The sequence below is a fragment of the Mastigoproctus giganteus genome, chromosome 8 (assembly GCF_048544385.1).
Source record: "Mastigoproctus giganteus isolate SK-2022 chromosome 8, ASM4854438v1, whole genome shotgun sequence".
In the NCBI taxonomy this organism is placed as follows: domain Eukaryota; kingdom Metazoa; phylum Arthropoda; class Arachnida; order Uropygi; family Thelyphonidae; genus Mastigoproctus; species Mastigoproctus giganteus.
The window spans coordinates 156,795,095-156,818,811 of record NC_143582.1 but is presented as its reverse complement, the minus strand read 5'-3'; the positions used below and the strand labels follow the sequence as shown (position 1 = coordinate 156,818,811).

At 37.7% G+C, this 23,717-nt stretch overlaps 1 protein-coding gene across 2 annotated transcripts in view; it reads right to left on the bottom strand.

The window, feature by feature from the left end:
* The window catches only part of LOC150081946 (putative pyruvate dehydrogenase E1 component subunit alpha, mitochondrial), a 253,559-nt gene that overhangs the window by 2,276 nt on the left and 227,566 nt on the right, over positions 1-23,717 (bottom strand). The gene's annotated exons all lie outside the window — the stretch shown is intronic.

The following is a 23,717-nucleotide window of genomic DNA, read 5'->3' as shown; positions in this document are numbered from 1 at the left end:
TCTCCAAGGTGACGGTGAGTCCACAGACACTTATTTTATGCCGAACTTCTAAGGTGTTCAATTGATATGGAAGTTTTCAAATCCCTGTATCACAACATTTAATCTAGCGGTCTGCACTATCGCGCCGCCATGTAGGTTCTGCCAATGGCTTAAATTAATTTTTGTGATTGAACTATGTTGCAGGTAATTATTCCTACTAGTCTAAACATTGCCTAGAACATCAGTCCATTCCGATTCAAAAATATATATTTTTATGATGATTGCATTTTCCATTCCTGATTTGCGGCCGATTGACAATTTGAGTAATTTAATTATGCCACATGGAGGCAACCATTGCTTCCTCCTCTGGTGTTGACAACAAAGGCCTTGTTGTTGTGACTGTAAGGCCCCTGTTTTGATTAGCTATTCTATTAACTTTTGATTTTATTGATTCTATTGACTTTTGATTTTATTGATTCTATTGACTTCTGTAACGCCAGTGCTCCTTTTTCTTTCCCAGGGCTGAGGTAGTGCCCCAACAACTTGTGACGGAAAGTATTGCGTCCATAGAGAAATACCAAGGAATTTGCATTCCCTCCACAACTCTGACTACAGACTTAGCATGGCTAAGGACCAACTTTTTTTCTGGACAGTCTGTTGTTCTTATTGCTGCCATCATTCTTAGCGCCCCCAAAACCCCCTGGAGAAATTAGTTTCGAGTCTCTGGGACAACTCTTTCACCTGGCCATCTTCCCCCCCCACCACGTGACTGGTGGGAATAGCCCAAAATTTTGCAGAGGAATTGCTTTGGAACTACCAGACCCACGGACTTGTGGTGTATGTCAAACAGCGACATTTCCGACCTCTACAAGATCAGCAGAAATTAAATCCGATAATCCGGACTCTTCCCGTTAATCTGTAAATCATGGACTCAACAGAAGAGACAGAAATCTTACTAACTGAGACCAGAGCCATATGGACTGCTGACAAGACTGAAGATATGGATGACCTTAAACTAGCTCCCATGACAAAGAAAAAGAATAATAAACTGGTGGTCCCAAAAAGTGATAGGAAAACCAGGAATAACTCCTCAGAGCAGAAGGAACAGGAAGAAATAACAAACACTCAGGCTGACATTATGGTTCCCAAACAGCAGGAATCTTACCCCCCGCTGAACCCCACCCTGCCAGATAACCCAGTTCTCACGCAGATGCTAACATTAAGAATGCAACTGGAAGCGTTAATGACAAAGTCCAACAGCAGGATCACGACAGGACTGAGAAGCGAGTAATCACTATATAGAATAAAATGGAAATTATTCTGGTCAATTCGCAACATGAACAAGAGAAAGCCACAGCTAAATTGGAGGCCTACTTGGATGAGCGGGGCAAACAAATGCAATAGCATGCCTCCTCATATGCAGATACGCTGAGGAAACCACAAAACAAGGATGCTAATGCAAAGGTTCCCCAGCAGAGGAAGCAACCCTTACTTAGAGCCCCCAACCTGGTGGTCCTCAGACTGGCGGTAGACATTAATGGCACCCAGACATGTGAGGAACTGAAGACAACCATCATGGCTCAACTACAGAATGACCTGAAAACAACAAGAATAAAGAGCATAAGGAAAAACAAGGAACGTAGGAGTCCTAATAGAGACCAAAATCAGCAAGACACATAACATTATGACAAAACCAAAGTTGCTATGATGGGATTCACAGCTGAACCTCCGAAAAGGCGGGCCCCTCGATCCTAGTCTTCGACGTGGATAAAGACATCACAGCTAAAACAACTGGAAGATGAGATCATCACAAGGAATCTGCAAAGGCCTAATTCGGGAGAAGAACAGGGGAGACTTGTGCAGCCAAAATATTACACAAAGTCAAGGAACAGGTTCGAATCACAACTGGATTGTGGAGCTAGCCCCAGCCGCCTGGCAAGTGTTGAAGAGCCAGACAAGCCAGAGTCGACTGGAGCAGTCATAGATTTCGGGAGCACATGGCCGTACCTAAGTGCTATAAATGCTGCAGGTTCGGTCATACCTCCCATACATGCACCCAGGCCACACCAACCTGTGTACACTGCTCTGCCAAAGGGCATGAGTATAAAAACTGCCCCAACAAAGAGCAACAACCCATCTGCGTGAAATGCAAGTCTCTGAAACTGGAGCACTCATTCTATTAGAGATCCAAAATGCCCCACCTTCTTAAAAACAAAAAGCTTTTACCAGTCTAGAACCGACTATGGCTATACGAGCTAAAAGGTATAACACAACAAGGTTACTAATATTCCAACAGAATGCACAGTGGGCCAGGGCAGTGCCCGAACAACTCAGAAGAAAGGCTGATGAAGAAAACCGATATCTTAATCATACAGGAGCCATACACCCACACAAGACAGGTGAAGGGATACCCTGGGATGTACAAAATAGTGAAAACTGAGGAGGAGAACCCTTAGGCTGCAATACTAGTACGAAACCCCAACCTAACTGTTACAAAAATAACCCAATGATGCATGGCGTGGGCTGCTTCTGTGCATCATTTCACCACTAGGCCCCTTTTACGTTGTCTCCTTGTACTGCAGGCCAGGAGAGGAGATCACCCGTGCAATCAGTTACCTGCAGACATTGCTGAACAATGAACAACCAGAAGATCATCATTGGGGCAGACGTCAACTGTCAATCCCCGGCCTGGCACAGTCAAACACCAGATAGGAGAGGGACACATAATGGGCAGCGACTTGAGGAGTTCCTGATAAATTCTCCTATGGTAGTATTAAATCAACCATGTCACTTACTCACCTTCTGTAACACTGTGGGAGGCCACAATAAATGTCTCCTTGGCAACCACCAATGTGGCCGGACATGTTATGGACTGGGCAGTCCAGACTCCTGGACGACGTCAGACCACAGAGTGCCTACCTACCAAATCAACCGGACAGTTAGCAGAACTCCAGTAGTCAAACGCACAATGAACCATTTTGCAGTTAACAAGGCTGACTGGGAACTCTTTGGGAGGCTGCTGGTCCAGGCGGCATGGCATTGGATGGAGGCTGACCAATGACTTGACCCAAATCAGATCCAGAGGAGGGTCACAAAAATTATCACAAACACCAGCGAAACAGCAATGAAGAGGAAGATTCCAACCCCGGGTGCAGTCCCTTGGTGGACCCCAGAAATTGAAACATTAAGAAAGCATGTCATAAAGGCAAGAAAAGAGTTTCAAAGGGTGAGACGTATCTGGCAGGAGCCGGAAGTAAGACTGTTAAGGGAAAGATACAATATCGTTAGAAACAGCTACACAGACCTGATACACAAAAGCAAGCGGAAGGCCTGGGAGCACCTGATCAACACAGCTGGAAACACCGATCCCTGGGGAGTAGTCTACAAAGTTGTTCCTAGCAAACCCCCCCCCCCCAGAGGAGAAATCATAAATGCAACTCAAACCGCACAGGGCACACTAGCCACCACCTGGGAACAGTCAATAACAAACCAGATCTATCATGAACCAGCTGTCCCAACCTTAAAGGAACAGGTACAGATATGTAGAGAAAATGAATCATACAAAACACAGCAAATAGAACAGCCCTTCACCTTGGAGGAATTGCATACCGTTTCAGCCCTCATAAGGAATAGAAAATGTCCCGGCCCAGATCTTCTGTAGCCAGAAATTATAAAAAAGGAACACACCTGGAGTCGGAAATTATAAAAAAGGTAATAGACACCACCCCGGAACTGGTCCTTAGATTATACAACGCATACCTGAAAACAGGAACTTACCCAGCCGACTGGAAACTTACAACTGTGAAACTCATACCAAAAAATCTTTCAAAACTCCAGAACAACCAGACTTTTATCAATCAATTGCCTTGCTCCTAGTGGCAAGTAAGCTATTCGAAAGGCTGAGAGGTAAAAGAATAACTCACCACTATGAAACAGCTGGACTAAGCATGCCAACACAATATGGATTCAAGCAAGGAACTTCAACCATCGAAGCCCTCAGTGGCCTTTTGAGGGCGGCAGTGGGGTGTGACAAAAAATATTTCTTTGCCATCTCAATCAATTTCGCTGGGGCGTTCGATGCCATTTGGTTTGGTGGCCAAGCATCCTAACTAGACTGAGAAGGGCAAACACACCAATGAATTTGTACAAAGTTATGGAATCCTACTTAACCAACAGAGAAATCCAGGTAATAGCACCATATAAGTTGACCAGATCGCTCTACAGGGGCTGCCCCAAGGTTCAGTTCTAGGGCCACTGCTCTGGAATATGATCCTAGATGCAGCCCTGGACCTGGGGGAAGTAAAATCCCAGACAGTCGCTGTTGAAAGCTGAGCACAAATGGAAGTCCAAGCACTTAAGCCCCTTCAAGACTGGGCCACTGTCCACTTCTTAAAAATATCAACTACAAAAACTAAATCTATACTGTTGAAAGGCAGCTTAAATAAGAAGACCACTACAAATTAAAATCCATAGCCAGAAAATCAAACTAGTCGCCGAACTGAAGCATCTAGGTATCATTCTAGACACCAACCTGTCCTTCCACCCTCATCTCAAATACTTGAGAGAAAAAGATGATATGCCGGATTAATAGCCAGAATAACAAGAAAAGACTGGGGACTCAAAAAATGCATGCTAACATGGTACTATAAAGCCTTCTTCACCCTGGCGATTACATACTCTTTACTCTTTCCCCGCGTGGTTCCATAGAGCCACAAAGGTGGCTAACAAAAAGATCTTGGATACCATAATGCTCAATTCTCCTGGTCATCACCCGTGCCTGCCATTAGTATGCATGCCCTCCAAATCCTGGCAGGGGTCCTGCCCCTCGACCTAGAAATTATACGCTGCAGAATGACGTACAACCTGACCAAAGGATTACCCTATACTCTGGGGGAAATGCACCATCAACGTAGCAGGAATAGAAGAGAAGAAAGGACCAGACTTGAGAATCATGTGCAGCAGGCATGGCAGGAAGGTGGTCTGCTTCAACAAAAAGGGAAATTACGAGGAAGTTCCTGTCTACAGTTGGATGCATGTATCCTAGAGCCCCTGTTGGTTCCACCCAGGTCTACTTACAACATTTCTCCTGACGGGCCATGGTGCCTTCAACGCCAAGTTAACTTATTTTCGAATAATGGAAGACCCCCTCTGCACATGTGGAGAGACAGAAACATGGTCCCACATTATTTATGTACAGCTGCGACCATTATGAGGACCTTTGCTGTCGACTTGTGACGGAACTCACATATCTACCAGCAGAACTGGAGCATCACCTTCTAGACTTGAGAGAGGAGTTCCTGGCCTTCATGAAGTTTGCGTAAGAGGTGTTTTCTAGGCAGATGACACATTGCTATTCATCACAACTAAAGCCAGTAACTGAATGAAACAACTCAACCTCATTGAACAGAAACATTCAAACGGAAAGATTGAGCTAACCACACTAAGGACCTTTTGCAACAGGACCAGGACCGGACACGGCACTTACTGCTCACCTGTCTCGAGATCCCTCTGCGGTGGGAGACACCAGTGATCACCAAGTCAGACTTGACTCTACACATCTCCTGAATCTGAAACCAGTTACTGTGACCTCTGAAACAAACTCACCGGACATGACTATTGCTGCAGCTTGCTGCTAAGGCCATTGGCCTCCCCATACCAGTGCACTCTTGCATGGTACTTTCTTCCTACTTCCTGGATGGGGGAGGAGAAGTCAGTTGTCTCCTCCCCTCCCCATTTTCTTCCATCTGGCAGAGCATGGGCATGCCTCACTGACCATCTGGGGTTGCTTTCTTTATTGACCCCACCTCTGTCTTACCCCCCCAGTCTTCAGTCTTCCCACCCTCTCTCTAACTTTGCGACTGCATCTAATGAAACCAAAATTTTCCAAACCCACACTCAAATTAAGTCAACATGCAACAACCCTATTACCAATTTGGCCCACCCCTTTCAGCATAAAATATACAAATTTTTCTTTTTCCTTTTTTTTTTTTAAGGTCCTAATCCACTGAAATCTCATAAAATTAGGTGGCAGGGCTTGCCAGAGTAAATATAACTATACTCTATACTGGGTGTACCTGGTCTGCCTCCACGAGGCCAACGGTGGGTCCTATTATGGCAGAGGTTCCTAACCTTTCTCGGTTCACAGCACCCTTAGTGTCCCAGGCCAAAAGAAATACCTATAACACAGTGGTTTTCGACCTTTTAATATATATTTAATATATATAATTTTATTCTTTATATAGAGGTACTAAATAAAGATCAATTATAGATCACCACAAAATTAAAAAGATACAGTACAATGGATATTGTACCCTTTTATAATGAAATAAATATATAAATTTCAAAATAATAATAATAATAACTTTAAGTAACTTAAACCCAAATTACGCGGCATCCGGTGCTGTTGAAAACCACTGCATTAGGGGCTCAACGGCTAAAAGGCCAGAGGAACAACAGTACAAACATTACATATATACAAGATCCACATACTTTTAAATCTCTGGCCTTTACAGTGTACTGTATCACATGACAATGTATACTATGATGGGGGAAACCCCTGGTGCCGTGTGATCCAAAAAACACTTTACAATACCATTTAGAAAGATTTAAACAAAATATTTCTCTTTATATTAAAACTTTTTTATTATTGTTCATGTGTTTGATTGGAATACTATAAAGTCTTGACTTTATTTTCTGAAGAAATAAAAGGCTATATTCGGTCTTTCTCTCTTCTCAAAGGTCAGAAATTCTTGTGGACTTGGTAACTAATTGTTTGATGCCTCCTTACAAAATTAGGAAAGGCTATTAAAATATTACATCTTACATTATATTACATATTACATTTTCTGCCTTTAGCAAATTTGATGAGTAACATGGGTATGGTTACTTCCTAAGTGTGATAATATTCCTTCCTTTTTGTTATGTGGAAACTTAATGACTAGTTTTAGTAATAGCTTTACATATTTGGGTTTGTTGTAGTCTTGATTATGCCAGTTCTTCCAGTAAATCATGCCTGTTTCATATGATTTGGAGGTTTTTAGCCAGAATTTCATCACCTGGCATATAGTGCCAGGTGATGAAATTCTGGCTTAAAAGTCAGCTACTATGGCTGACTTGGTTGCATTATCAGCTAATTACATTTCCTGGAATTTCTGCAGGTCCAGGAACTTAGTACAGATTTTTCCCATGTGCTTGTCAAGCATATTAATGTGTCAAGCACTTGAATAGTGCTCACAGACTGTATGAATTATACAATTTTTGTATACCCATAATCTTAATGTGATTTAATGTTACTTTAATTACCATTATTTCAGGAGTAGAAATGCTGCATTTGTTGGGACAGGCATGTAGATTGAACACAGTGTAGTTCTTTCTACTCTATTTCTAGGGTGTCAAACTAGAGGCCCGCAACAAAATTTTTGTGGCCCGCGATGCCCAAAAATAAAATGTTAAAGTAAACAATTAAAAAGTATCTATTTATAATTCTAGAATATAAGGATTAAAAAACCTCTGTAATAAATATAAAAAATCATTTTAATTAATAATAATTAAAAAAAAGACTAGATCGATGCAGCCTTGATTAGAAAGAACTAAAAATATAAATAGTAATTTCAAATGAATGAAAATTCAAATTATCATCTTTAAATATCATTGTAAGTTTTTAGTTTATTTCTTTAAAAATAAAAGAGTTACATTTTATTTTTTGAAATATTTTTTAAATGGAGAAATCTTAATCTAAATTTCTTTTACATTTAAACTAATATTACAATACTGCAAATGCAGCGTTTTTTATAATTTTATCGAAAAGATACTTCATTCGTACTAGTTTCTTTGTCGGGATCTGTTGTGTTGTGTTCATTATCTATAATTTAACAAATACCTAAGTAATCGTTTTTTTTTAATTTTATAATTTTAATTTCAACTATAGAATTGATATAGAAAATGTCACTTTCAACACCAGTCAAGAAAAGAAAAATTGATAACGAGGGAAGAAAATTCCAAGAAAAGTGGGAGGGAGCTAAACTATTTTTGTATGGAAGTGAACAGTAAAATTACATGCTTAATTTGTAAGAAAAATATTAGTGTTGCTAAAGAATACAACATTAAGCGGCATTATAACTCTAAGCATAAGGAAGAACATTCAGGCTTCAAAGGAAAAATAAGAGAAAAAAAATTAAAAACAATGAAGAAAACACTTCATAGTCAACAAATATTTACAAAATTCATGAAAACTAATGAATCAGTAGTAAGAGCAAGTTACGAAATAAGCTATTTGTTAGCAAAACATTCAAAATCGTTCACAGATGGTTCGTTAATTAAAGAATGTATGATAAAAGCAGCTGAAATCATCTGTCCTGAAAAAGTGCAATCATTTTGCAATATTTCATTATCAAGAAATACAGTGGTAGAGAGAATTAGCGAAATGGCAGATAACATCAGTTCACAACTACAGGATATATCTTCAGAAGTCTTGTTCTTTTCAATTGCGATTGATGAAAGTACAGATATACGAGATGTTGCTCAAGTTAATGTATTTTTTCATGGTTGCGATAATAACATGAGGATCACCGAAGAATTGTTGGAAGTTATCCCTCGTCTTGGAACTACGACTGGCAAAGATATTTTTGTTCTTGTGTGGTCTTGTGTGGAGCATTTTAGAAAAGTGTAAGCTTCCACTTGACAGACTTTTATCTGTAACAACCGATGGTGCTAAATCAATGGGTGAAATGACAGGTGAAAATCGAGGATTTGTGTCAAAATTGATTAGAAAATTACAAGCTGAGTACCCATATAAACCGAAAACCATGGCTGTCCACTGCCTTATTCATCAACAAGTTCTGTGTTTAAAAATATTAAAAATGGACGATGTATTGAAAACAGTAACAAAAACATCAACTTTAATTGAGCGAGAGCACTCAATCATCAGCAATTTACTTCTCTTCTTAAAGATTTAGAATCTGAGTTCGACGGTCTTCCTTATTATACAGAAGTTCGATGGTTATTATGCCACAAAGTTTTAAAGAGATTTTATATGCTTTTGGAGGAAATAACAGCTTTTCTTGAAAGGAAAAATGAAAATGTATCAGTTATAAAAAATCCTTTGTGGATTAAGGATTTGGCATTTTTAATTGATATTACAAGCCACCTCAATAATATTAACATTTCATTGCAAGGTAAAAAGTTAATAACGAACATGTATGACGCAATAGCAAGTTTTGTACAAAAACTAACGTTGTTTAAAAATCATTTAAAAAAAGACGTTTCGACCTATTTTCCTACTTGTGAGCAGTTAAAAACACAAAATCAAAATTGCTCTTTCTCACAGTATTGTGACAAAATTGAGGAAATCAAAAACGAATTTGATAAGCGTTTTAATGATTTTGAAGAGTTAGAAGATATGTTTTCTCTTTTTGTTGGACCTTTTTCATTTGAAATTGAAAAAGCTCCCACTCTGATTCAACTGGAATTAATTGATTTCCAAAATGATTCATTTTTGAAAGACAAATGTTGAGAAGTAGGAATTCCAAAAATATATTCTTACTTAGGTGAAAAATACCCAGAAATTAAAAAGTTTGCTGCACAAATTATGTGCTACTTTGGGAGTACATACTTATGCGAGCAATTATTTTCATGTATGAAATTAAATAAAACGGCATATAGATCGAGATTGACAGATAAACATCTTTCCGACATACTGAAAATTGTATGTTCCCAGTCTTTGACTCCTGATGTTGAAAAACTAGTAGGGGATAAACACTGGCAGGTTTCCGGGAAAACAAATTAATTATTTTCATAAATATATTTAATTTTTAAATAAAAATAATAATATAACAATTATATATACTAAAACCAAAGGAGCGCAAGGCAGCCAAAGTAACACACCTCTATTAGTTACAATTTATTAGGAAACGTTTCAGAAATTGTTATTGTTACAAAATCCATCTTCAGTCTTTGTAGCAATTTCCGAAACGTTTCCTAATAAGTTGTAACTAATAGAGGTGTGTTACTTTGGCTGCCTTGCGCTCCTTTGGTTACCAGTTCATCAACAGCCACTTTACTCCCATTTCTTCACTATACATACTAAATTCCTTGTATTCTGTAGATCTGAATAAAAATTTAAATGTTAATTACATATGAGTTTTAATTATCCTGATTATGCTACTGAATGCTGAATCAATATATAATGTTTAAGAAAATTTTATGCGGCCCGTGAAAATCATACCATCACACAAAATGGCCTGTGACAGAAATGAGTTTGACACACCTGCTCTATTTCATTCTTTGATCCATCAGTGTAGAGTGATATATAGTCAAGCATAAAAAAAAAAAAGGTAAACTGCAGCCATTATCAACCCACTGCAGGATGGAAACCTCCTCAACAATTCATGCTGAGGGGCATGGACCATAATCTACCACACTGGTCCAGTGCGGGTTGGCAGATCGACCATATTTAGTAGTCAGGGGCTTGAACCCCGGTCTACTCAAAGAGCGTGTGCTACTGCACTCCTGCTCCTGACCACTCAGCTACGGTCAAGCATACTGCTCATTAATTAAAATTAGTATTAGTAATAACAAATGATGCAAGGAAGAAAACTTAGAGCATTACCAAATTGGGAAAAAAAATCCTCTTCGGTACATCCCCTCTGACAATTTGTCTAATTCTCCTTTAAATTTATTCAAAAACCCATTTCCAACACCAGATAGAAGTTTATTCCAGCAATTAAATACTCCCTGAAAGCAAATATTCACACATCTATCCTGCAACCATCCTTTTTCAAATTAAATTTATATCCTGTTATGGACCAAAAAAGAACAAGGATGCAGCATTTGGTTTATTCTGTCATTTAAAGTGCTGCAATTTTCAGCACTGAAGGGTTTCTTGATAAGAGTGCTCTTGTCATTCCCCTGACTAATCTTGTTACTCTTCTGTGTACCCATTCCAATAGACCTACATGCTTCCTAAAATGAGGCTTACAAACCTCTATGCCATACGTGTGGCCTTCCCATTGCCTTACAGAACAGGATAATTACTTTCTGGTTTAGTGTGTGGTGACTCAAGATCAGATTTCCAGTGTCTAAATTCCAAGAGCATCAGATTTGGTAATGTCCAACTGATGTGTGATCCACCATGATAAGTTAACCTGTTGGTTAGCATTAGCAGAGACATTTGATGCAAGAAAGCAAGCTTATGCAGCATCAGCCAAAAAAAAAAAAAAAAAAAAAAAACCACTCCCACTTCACCCCTCTGTTCGTTCAAAATACCTGTCCAGCTGAGCCTTAAACTTATTTAGGCTATCAACTTCCACGACAAGGGATGGAAGTCTGTTCCACCAACCAACCACCCGCTGGCTAAATGCAAATTTCCGCACGTCTATCCTACATCTGTCTTTCCTCAATTTGAATTTATGCCCTCTCAGGTGATTATTCTGAGCGAGAGGAAGAATCCCATCAGCATTGAGCATGCTCAAACCATTCAAGGCTTTATACACCTCTATCAGATCACCTCACTGGTGCCTAGTCTCCAGACACTGTAATTTGCAAAACTTAAGCCTTTCTTTGTAAGAGCACCCCTTTGTTCCATTCACTAATCTTGTTGCCCTTCTTTGTACTCGTTCTAGCAGCTCTACGTCCTTCTTGAAATGAGGCCTCCAGACCTGTATACAGTACTCTAAGTGTGGCCTGACCATTGCCTTATACAAGGGAATAATCACCTCCTTATTCCCTGCTAGAAAAATTCCTATATATCACTGACAATACACCATGAGCTACTCTTGCAGCCCGTCTGCACTGCTCAGAGAACTTCATATCTGCCTGCACAACCACCCCCAGGTCCCTTTCATTCTCTACCACTGTCAGTGTAGTACCACAGAGTTGATACGTTGCTCTGGGGTTGCTGTTTCCCATGTGTAGTACTTTACATTTGTCAATGTTAAACTTCATTTGCCACCTCTCAGCCCATCTGCTCAACCTTTCCAGATCCTGTTGCAGCAGCATAGTGTCAGTAGTGTCCTTGACAACCCTGCCTACCTTTGTATCGTTTGCAAACTTCGACATTAAGCTTGATATACCATCATCAATATCATTTATGAATACAGAAAACAATAATGGACCCAACACTGAGCCCTGAGGGACTCCACTAATAACATTAGTCCACGACGAGCAGTGTCCATTGATTACCACTCTCTGGCTTCTCCCCCTCAGCCACCCCTTTATCCACAGCAGCAATTTGCCTCCAATGTCACACTGCAAATGCCTCCAATGTCACACTGTTTCTCCTTTCCTCTTAATTCGAACACTGGCAGATGATGATTGGACCAAAAACTTGTGGTTGCAGCTCCAGTCTTTCTTAGGTTCATAATTTTATGTTGTGACTAATCAAAATTATATGCACATTCCTTTGGGAGCTTAATTTAATTCTTTCATGTTTTATAAAAAATAAAAAAAAAAAAATTTAAAAAATGCATCATACATTCTAATTGAACAAATGTATGGTGGTGTATTCCATTTTAATATGTAGAAATTATTTGCCTGGCTCTCAACTGAGCTGTACAAAATGTTATTTTTGAAGGACAGTAAATCCTAGATTTTATGGACCTCAATTTAACGTGTGAAAAAACTTTTAATTGCACGAGCATATTTTGAGTTTCCTCATGAAATAGGAAAAATGGAGGATTCATAGGTTAGGGCAGTTGGCAAGTATCTCAGTCTGTTTACGTATACATTTGCCATCATATCGTTAAGTGCTTGTCTTTGCCCTGTTTTACTTTATTATAACTTCAAGGTGTACATGAGGTTATAATAAAATCATACCCTTAAAAAATTAGTGAAGAGAGAAAGCACGTACATCTGAATGTTGCACAGAAGTTAAAACTGTGAGAGAGTCATACTCCTGTGTGTCTGTTTCCTGTATCTGTGAGGCATGAAAGAAAAAACAAACTGCAGATATTGTAAAGAGCAAGGTTTAAGGAGTCCAAAGACTCAGCAGTATCTCAACTTTGGTTTCTTAGCTCCAAATGAAGTTTTTCCATATTCCAATATACAGTCATAATATATCTTCTATTGTGTATCAAACAATAAAGTCAAGGTAAATATAGTTGTTTTTTTTTTTTTAACTTGTTTGCAGTACTTCTAATACATACATATACAGATAACTTTATAAACCTTCAATTATTTTAGGTACAAATGGTCTCAGGAAAAAGAAAAAAAAAAAAAACCTTTTGATTTAATGGACATTTGCCAATAACTGACACTCCCCCTTCCTTCCTCATATTTTTCTGTAAAATTGAGGGTTTATTGTAGCACCTGACTTTTTTCCCCTCCACCCAAAATATTAACCAAGGCAGCTTGTTAGTGTAATGTGTTAATAATGTTCTAGACTGCTCAGGTCTTTCTCTGGTTTATGGATAGCAAACACAATGGCATGATCCCATTGTTCTCAGAAGACATTTTTCCCATGTACAGCACTACGCAGCAAATTTTTAAAAAAGGTTCTGTTTAGTGTGCAATAAATAAGTTCAAGGATTTTACTACACTGGCCAAAAATAAAATAAATACAGTAAACCGTTTAAATCCTAGCATCCCCTGGTGATTGAGAGGTGTGTGTGTGTGTGTGCTGGATTTTAAAATTTTCCAGTATGCTTAGTAGTTGAGCAGTTATAGAGAAGTATGTATCAATGAATATTAAGTACTGACTGTATTGATATTTGTAAACATGACTAAAAGGTAGTGCTAATGGTGACAGATGTAAATAACAATTAAATTTGCTAAATGTAAACAAATGTCACTGTAATTCCAATTTTAAATGTATGCCTGGTACAGTCTGACAGAATATCAAGAATAAGCTTCAGCGAAAAAAAAAATTGACTTTTATTAGCTCTCTGGAATTAAATCCGTTTGAGTGTATCAGTAAATCTCTGTTTATGGATGAGATTAACCATAGATTTTAATGAAGCATATATTTTTCCAGCTGGAAAAATTCCAGTTTGGTCTCTCACCAAACTGGTCACCAGCTCGTGCAAGTGCAGTATGATTAACCACTTATTCATAATTTGAAAGAGCAGCTTGCTGTAAATTACAAAGTTAATAAGAAATAGCACAAAAAGAGAGAAATTGAAAGTTATAATGTATCTAATACTATATGGCCTCAGAGAAATCATAGGATATTTGCAGGATTGTCTTGTCATCTGTTTTTTGCAGCTAGAAGGATTTAAACTGTATTGATAAAACAATGGTATTAATTTTCATAGTAGAACAAACTTGCCTTTGTGCCGAGTTGCCCCGGCATTACTCTATTTTCAAACATATTTTCTCATATTTGTATAAAAGATGAAAATGCTGTGACAGCCTGTTTCAGGTCCCTCATCAGGCAGCAGTGTCTGGTAACCACACTGGGACAAAACAGGCAAGTTTAGCTATAATTACAACTTTGAAATCTCATATTTCATATGCAGCACAGTAATTCACTTCAAACAACTACTTTGTTTGTTGTCACTAGAGACCACCTGTTACTTGATGAGGAACCAGATATTCCTGAAACACTGTCATAACAGTTATATCCCAGGGGCTCACATCTGGTGAGTATGGGCTTGGCACACCCAGGGTCCTGAGCTGGATATTATCGTTCTTCACTTTCTTGGTGATTCCCTTTTACTTTTGACTCTTGTTTTCTCTCTCTCTCTCTCTCTCTCTCTCTCACACATACAGGATAACTCAATTTTTTTTGGCTGGTGCAGCATAAGCCTCAGGCTTCCTTTTACCATATGCTAATAATAATCTTTTAAACCAACGGCCATTTGGTAAAGACAACTGTTTGAAAGCAGCGCAATACCATGGCAGCTTGTTGCAATATTTTGCTCTGAAACTTAAGACCATTGCATTATCTGCGCAGTTTAAATCCTGCAAGCATCTCATAAAGTGAGAAATGTCACCACTTTTGTTTGTACGGATTCTTAACGACCAGTGTGTCTATACGATTACCAAACTTTACTGTAATAAAATGAAATACTTATGTAATTCCCTATAAATAAACACCCATCCAGCTGGGCTTTGAATGTCTCCAATCTATCAGCCTCAACCATACATGGGCCAACTTATTCCAATAATCAACAACTCACTGGCTAAATGAAGACTTCCTGTAATCTAATCCAGTCAAAACCTCTTTCCCCATCACATAATTTGAATTTATGGCCCCTACTTTTGGAATCATTTATAACAGCAAAAATTTCATCTTCATTCATTTACTTTTTCCTCTCAGAGTCTACACCTCAATTAGGTCTTCTCTAAGGTACCTAGTTATGAAGCCCTGTAGCCCACATGTTCCTCATATGGCCCCCCTTCAAGGCTTGATGTCTTTTTTTTTTTTTAGATACAATTTCCATGCTTGAACAAAGAAATCCATGTGATGTGCAATTTTACAATTGTCTCATACAGCAGGATTATGACTGCCTTATATCTCCACAAGCAAATGTATTCAAATCCACTTCTTCCTCTACTATTTTTATTTCAATACCAACAAATGTATAATTAATTTTGGGGCTGATATTCTTCAAGGATAAGTAAGACCTTGCATTTTGCTGCACTAAACCATAGCTGGCACTTTTCTGACCATACCTGAAGCCTCTTCAGCTCATTCTGAAGCAGCACTGCTTGGCATTATTCATTAACTACTCTACTGATCTTGAAATAATCTGCAAATTTTGACTTCACACTTGTTATCCCCTCACTGATGTCATTTTAAGAAAACCAAAAACAAGAATATTCCCAGTACAAATCCTTGGGAAACCCCACTTCTTATATTAGCCCTATTGGAAGAGTAATCATTAATCAGAATTCTCTACCTCTTACAACACTACAATTCATTCAGAAAATTTTACTTTGATTCCAACTTATATAGTAACCTTCCATGTGGTACTGAGTGAAATTCTTTGCTAAAAGTGAACAATGCTGAAATTATTTCCTACATCCAGTTCATGAGTGACTGTCAAAACAGCTAACCATGCTGGTTAAACATAGATTTCCCTTTACAAACCATACTATGTTTCCTTCATAATTCCATTACTATCTAAAAGATCTTGTAATGCACTCTTTTTCATTGCCTCTATGGTTTTACTTGCCACTGAAGTGTGGAAGTGGATGAAAACTTGGTGTAAATTTACTTTCTAAAAAAAGTGCTAAAAAAAAAAAAAAGAGTTAAACAATTTCAACTGATGCATGTCACTGAAGTAAAAAGAATTCTGAAGAATGTGTGTACACTTTGGCTGTCTTTGGTTTAATGTGTAACTAGACTGACAAGTCTATTTAAAGAAGTTAGAAGAAGTGCTGACAAAATCAGTATGTCCATTTTTCAAAGTTACCAGATTGAAAAATACAAGCAATTATTAGTGAGTGGCACTGAAAAAATGTCAAAATCCAGTTCATGATCCAAGTTTTTAAAGAAGACAAACTGATGAACAAGAAAAAGAACTTCAGAATTGCAAACTTCTGAAAAGGAATCAAAGCAAGCTGATAATTCTGGGCACATTAGCCTCATTTGTGCAGAAAGTCTGTTCGTGTTTGAACAGAATTTCTGCACGAGTGAGGGTTTGATGTCAAAATTTGCAGATGATTCAAGATGGTAGAGTAGTTAATGATTAGCACCAAGCACAGCAGCTTCAGAGATGATAGAAAGTGGCTGCTATTGTTTAACACAATAAAATGTAAGATAGGCGAATAGCAATCCCAAAATAATTTCACACTTGGTGGGGTGGAACTGAAATCAGCAGGGGAAAGAAAGATTTGGGAATTATGATACGGTCTCTAAGCAGTGTAGACAGACAGCAAGCAGGGCCAGTGGTGTTCTAAGATTTATTGAACATTTGCTTGTAGAGACAGGGAGGTCATAATATCACTGTACAGGCACTCCTTGACTTATGTACTTAATTGGGTTTTTTCGTTTTTTCCCCATGCATGTAAGTGTATTTTGTACGTAATTCCAACTTTGGTCTTATAGATACTAAATACACGTACAGTACAGTACAACTCACCGAGATTATAACCCCCAAAAAACTTCACCAGGCCGTATGTACAGCATTGTTAAAAACTATAAGAGAAAACCTTATACCTTTATGTAGGACCGGAATTCTCTGAACCCTCACAGGCAAGGTTGTGTGATTATATGAATAAATGTCCCATATTTAATATTAAATAAAGTCAAATACAAAGACTACATTAAAATATATAAATAGATACGTATTAAAAGATTGTCATGTATTCAATTCTCTCCCAACATAACGCATCAAGAAAAGCCAGGGGAAGCCGACAGCCACGAACATCCCCAAAAAATCCAACCAATGTTGTATGCTAACATTGAGAACTGAAAACAATTGTTGGATTAATTTTAAGAAACATGAAATAAATGTACATTGAATTAAAATATCTAAAAACATAAAGTCTAAACTTCTAAGGGACCAAACTTATTCGGGTAGATTCTGTTCTCACAAGTAAAGTGCTTTTCGCGAGTGATGTCCACCCTTTTGTATACATAAATATTGAATCCCTGATATGAGATTATTTATACTAACCAATGTGTGAATCACCATTCACACATGCACGTAAAAGTCCACGAGTCTGAAATAGTGTAAGGACTACGAACATTAATGGAATTTACATTTAACCTAATTTCCAGCATTTCAGCAATTAATAACTTAATATATCCTTTTTGCATATTTAAAACTTTCACTTCATTAAAAAGGAACACATGGCTATCATTGATAGCATGGAAAGCAAGTTCCGAAGCACGTCCTTCTAGCCCTAACTGATGCCACATGTTGCTGTATCCTCATCGAAAGATTATTTTGTGTCGAACCAATATACGAGGAATTGCATTCACCACAAGTAATATTATAAACAACATTGTGTGCATCCATGGTTGAGATGGAACTGATTGCTCTATGCTTCAAAACATCATGGAGTTTACTAGTCAGTTGGGCAATAATCTTAAATTCAGTGTTCTTAAAGATATTAATGAATTGTTTGTGCCATATGTATATATATATATATATATATATATATATACATACACACACACACACACATATATACACACACACACACACACACACACATATAGCCCTCGATTTACATCGGGGTTAGGATCCTGGGGGGGGGGTGGACAGGTGCAAATGGAATCAGCGCAATTGGAACCCTTTATATAACAGAGTCAATCGGAAATCACAGGATTAGGTTCCGGGCACCAAAAATTTTACCTACCACTTTGCATCGATTGTTTTATTTTATTAGCATTCTTCGTAATTGTAGTAATAGTCGATGGAGGCATATGCATAGCCCTACGCACGTTAGGGGCAGCTTTCACCAGATTCCATCCTCCGAATATTGCACTAGGATTCAATGAACTTCTTTTACCAGACATGGTGTGTCTTTATTCTATTAAATTAAAAACTTTATGACGATTGGCAAAAACTGCACACGGATATCACTATTTTTATTTAATTTATTAATGGCACAATTAATAAAATATGCTAGTGTAATAAATTTCTAACACGTGTAAATAGCGTAAACAACAACCAACTGAATGGTTCACTGCATGGACCTTTACTACCCGCATCCACGAGTGGTTACTTTGAGGGTGGGAATCTTTCTCATCTCTGATACGGATAAGCTGATTGCCTCAGATTGTACTAATCATGTGAACAGTGGATAGCACAGTATGATGCCAATAAATTTTGTCTGACGATTTTAAACTTTCAATTTATAAAAATAAATAAATTTTAAAAAATGGCGTTGTGGTTTGATCGCACTATAGCAATAAACAGTGTTGGAGTAGGGTTTTTTAATCAGCAACTTTGGCCATATCACTCCATTTATACTGTCTGCAAATTGCATGTGCTCTGTGGTCGATTTTCTGTTTGTTGGATGAAAAACAAAGTTTCTGGGACAACAAAGAGTGAAAGTGTAGTGCATTTTAATGGTATGGATTGATTTTCTGAAATTTGATTCTATAAAGCAGCTGATTCTAGTGATCATGCTAACCGGTGCCTATTTCTTTCAGGGTTTACAACTGGACCACATAGTCCTTCCTCTCAGCCAGTAGCAGTGTTTGTAAACATGTTGGCTGTTTGTTTTGTTTTTGCATCCTTTAGTTAAGTGATTTTTGTGTTGTGCTTATTTGACACAAATTTATACAAAACTAATACAATTTCTATTATAAAAATGAACTTTCAGAGAGTAAATAGCTTAGTCATAGTCAAAGACCCTGGAAAATTTCAACTTCCAGGGTCTTTGAACGAATTACAAAAAAACAATGTGTTATTGGGTTCACATGATATTTTCATAATGATGGTGTCTCTGGATTGAATTAATATCGTAAAGCAAGGGTCCACTGTACACAGCGATTCTGATTTTGGCACTTCGCATGCATGGTTCAAAACTGTTGATATATTTTCGATATACAATAATTTTATTAATTTTGAGAAGCTTTGTGCTTTGTACATATCTACGAGTTTTGAGTTTTACGTAAGTAGGGGAGTGCCTGTACAAGGCAGTTGTGAGTCCACACTTGGAATGCTGTTTCCAGGGATGGAGAGTTCCCAATCACATGATACATGTTCTATCCCAAGCTGGAAAAGTTTCAGCCAATGTCACCTGATACTACTGATCCACATGTCTTGTGAAGTACAAAGTGCTTGCTTGCAGAACAACTACACTATATTTCAATGCACGCTAAACATCACTACATCATCATTAACTTGAAATTTACATGCTGTGCTTACAAGGCATAAATTTGTTAGACATAACTTCAAAATTTGATAATCAAGGGGAATACGTGGCATCATGTAACAAAAGTGTTATTTTCACATGAGCAACAGTTTTATTATCAACAAACTATCCATTGATATCATTAGAAATTTAACACCAGGCAAAGTAAATGTCAACAGGTATTCAACTTATGGATTGCCTCCAACTGAAGTTTTTTTTTTTTACTTTCCCAAAAATAATCTTTCTGGAGTGGTGACCATCTTAGAATTAAGTAAATTCTCTTGTGGTTGTTTGTGTGTGTGTGTGTGTGTGTGTGTGTGTGTGTGTGTGTGTGTGTGTGTGTGTGTGTGTGTGTGTGTGTGTGTGTGTGTGTGTGTGTGTGTCTCTCTCTCTCTATGTGGAATTATCATGCAACAACCTGCCAAAGCTGTTGAAATTTTACCAGGAACAACAAAAAAAAGAAATGAATTAAACAGAAAGTTATTTAAACCCTTACATCAAGTTTATCTTCAAACACATGAAAAACTTAATTTAACCTGAACTCACTGCCAAGAATTCACAGTTTTCTTGTTAACTAAACACTACATGACTGATGTAGCACTGAACTTCTTACCATTCCTTTCAATTCATAGCAGTCTTGAGTCTGACAGATGTTACTTTTTAAAATATTTCTTTTTGTTTTTAATTTCTAGAATAAAATCAAATCTGCATATCTATTTTTCCACACCAGTGTTCTCTAAAGGATGATAGTGTTTTGGTTTTGATTCACATAAATTATGAAAGTTTAACTGTTTGGCATCTGCATTTCTGGGTTTGAATTTATACATCAATTGTAATTTGTCTCTGCATCTACCTTTGAAGGTTTGGTTAGGTGTGAATTATAGATGGTATATCCACACCAATAGCATATTATAATTTGGTTCTTTTTATCTGTAATTCATTTTCACCCATAATTTTCAGGAAAATGCATGCATACATTTTTCGAAAATTTCTCTTTTATCAAGACTGATTTTCTGGACGAAAAGCTGGAAACTGAGTGATGGGGTATATACCTAGGGCTTACAATACCGGTATCCCAGTCATTTTTTTCCGGTATTGAAATACCAGTATTGATGCAAAAAATACTGGTTTTTTGGTACTAATTTTAAAAAAATAATTGTTTATAATTTAATCACATAAAGGTTATAAAATCACCTTTATGTGATTATGACGTTATCTCTACTATAAAATGTTCGATAAGTCATCGACAGGACACCATGCAACATTGCAACCTGTCCACAATTCTCGGACAACTTCATGTCTAACCGTATCGTAACTCCCAAGTCCCATTCCTCCACTACTGACTTTAGTTCAATTCCACCCAGTTATTTTGGGGTTGCTGTTCCTCAGGTGTAAGACCTTGCATTTTGCTGAATTAAAGCATAGCTGCCACTTTTCTGACCATCCCGGAAGTCTATCTAGGTCACTGAAGAATCTCTGCTTGGGGGCGATCATTAACTACTCTACTGATCTTTACATCATCTGCAAGTTTAGACCTCACACCCTCCATCCCTTCATAGATGTCATTTAAGATAATCAAAAACAACAGTGGTCCCCATAACTGATCCTTGGGGAACCCCACTACTTACATTAACCCAATCTGAGGAATAACTATTTATCACAACCTTCTGCCTGGTGCTCTCAAGCCATCATGCTATCCGTCTAAGGATTTTCTCTATGATTCCAGCCTGCTCCAACTTATAAAATAATCACTCATGTCAAATGCCTTGCTGAAATCCAAATAAACAATATCAAAATTATTCCCTAAATCCAGCTCATGAGTGACCTGTCAAAATGGCTAACCAGATTTGTTAAACACTATTTTCCTTTTACAAAACCATGCTGTGTATCCTACAGAATTCCATTTACATCTAAATGATCCTGAATTCCACCCTTTATCATTTCCTCCATGATTTTCCCTACTAATGAAGTTAGACTGGCTGGTCGGCAATTTCCCATTACACTCCTAGAACCGTCTTTATGTTCTAATTTACACCAATCCAATGGAATCTCTCCTGAGTCCAGTGATGCTTTCATAACTAGCCTTAATGGTTCAATGCACTCACTTGCCGCCTCCTTTAAGATTATAGGGTATATGCCATCAACCACAGGAGCCTTACTTGCCTGTAGACACGAAAGTTCTCATAAAATAATCATTTTAAATTTCAACTTCATTAATTACATTTTTTTCAACTTCACTTCCATAATATCTCATTGACACAAAGGGTTTTTTTTTTATGTAAATATCGATGCAAAGTAACCGTTGAGTTCATTTGCAACTTCAGCTATGTTATCTAATACTATCCAATGTCCATTACATAAGGGTCCAATCTGATTTGTTCTTCTGTTCTGTGCATTTATATATGTGAATAATTCCTTAACTGCACTATTTGCTCTCTTCTTTATTCCTTATCCCCACTCTTTGCTCTCTCCCAGACTCAGTAAAGATACTATAGTGAAAATTATACTTCACTGAATAAAAAATCATTCTCGTTCAGAAAATGATGAACATGATGATTCAACCACGGAAGACCAACATGGAACAGAACATCAGCGTTCCGCAAATTCTTTCCAAAATAAGAAACTGCCCGACTCCAATGAGATTTTTAAAGATGAACTTGAGTCGGAAATTAATGAAATATGTTTAAGAAATATGTCCAGACGTGTTCAAAGCCGCTAAGTGGATTTTCTTATTTATTGATTTGAAATTATTGTTTTTCTAAAACTTTTGATTTAAATTTAGTAGTATAGCATTATTTTGTGATATTTCTGATTAATCTGGTGTATTTATTCTTTACTCGGCCTTGTAATTGCATAAATGTATCAGTAAGGGTATTAAATCCACGTGTTACAAGTTAAAACTCCGCTGAACGAGAAGTTTTTTTTAGCCAAATTTAGCCGCTTATTGAATATCTTTTACATCAAATTATTTTTTGTAAGTAGCTTATAGACCTAGTAAGGATCGTTTATTCTGAATTGGGACAGCGAGATTTGAAAGTTAATTAATACTTAAGTGTCCATAGATTACCGTTCGTAACTTCCGCCTTTGTCTTTGTCATACGATCGTTATATATCGAACCTAGATAGCGTTAGTATAGTATACGTTATAATATTTTCAGCGATCGGTAAAATCTATTAAACTTGTTCAACTTCGTTGGCATTTAAATTGCACTTTTAACTAAATACATATACCGACTTAGATTACAAACGTAATCTAATAAATACGTATAATTAATTAATACATAACTGATACGGAAGTTATATAAAGGGAACTCGGAGATAATTAATACTTGACTGATTGATTAATACTTGACGCTAAAAATATATATCCCGTTATAGCTGTGTTGGAGATAAGTTAGGGTTATAAACTGAAATTGAAATTTTATTTAAATTAAAAGTAATCATGACTCAGACCAGAGCAGCAAAACAAAAGGCTCAAGCTAATGGAAGTGCTGTGGCTCAGAGGAGAACTGAGGGGGGCAGTTGCCTTCTGAGTCACAGCCTTCTAAAATGCACAGCTTGCATGATGCTTGTGGAGCATTCAGGTACGGGACATGATATTGCCATGGGGGATGTCTTTGTGTGTGCATGATGCAAGTATCGAAATCAGGCAACAACTCAGCATTCTTATGGGCCTATATGAGAGCTTGAAGGACAGGGTGGATGCCCTCGAAGGAACTAAATTGAGGGGCCCATCAAGCTCTCAGCTGCCCACATCAACGCCAGAGCTTGCACTTGGTCATCGTGAAACACAGCGGCAACCCCCAAGGCAGAATGCGCTGGTCCCAAAGGAACTAGTAGTTGTTGGTGACTCTATTGTCAGGGAAACGGGGAACATGCTTTGTAAAAAGGATAGGTGGAACAGGACCAGGGTATGTCTGCCAGGGGCAAAGGTTGATGACGTTGTAGAGCAGATATCATCTTTTAAGGGCACAAAAGGTGATATA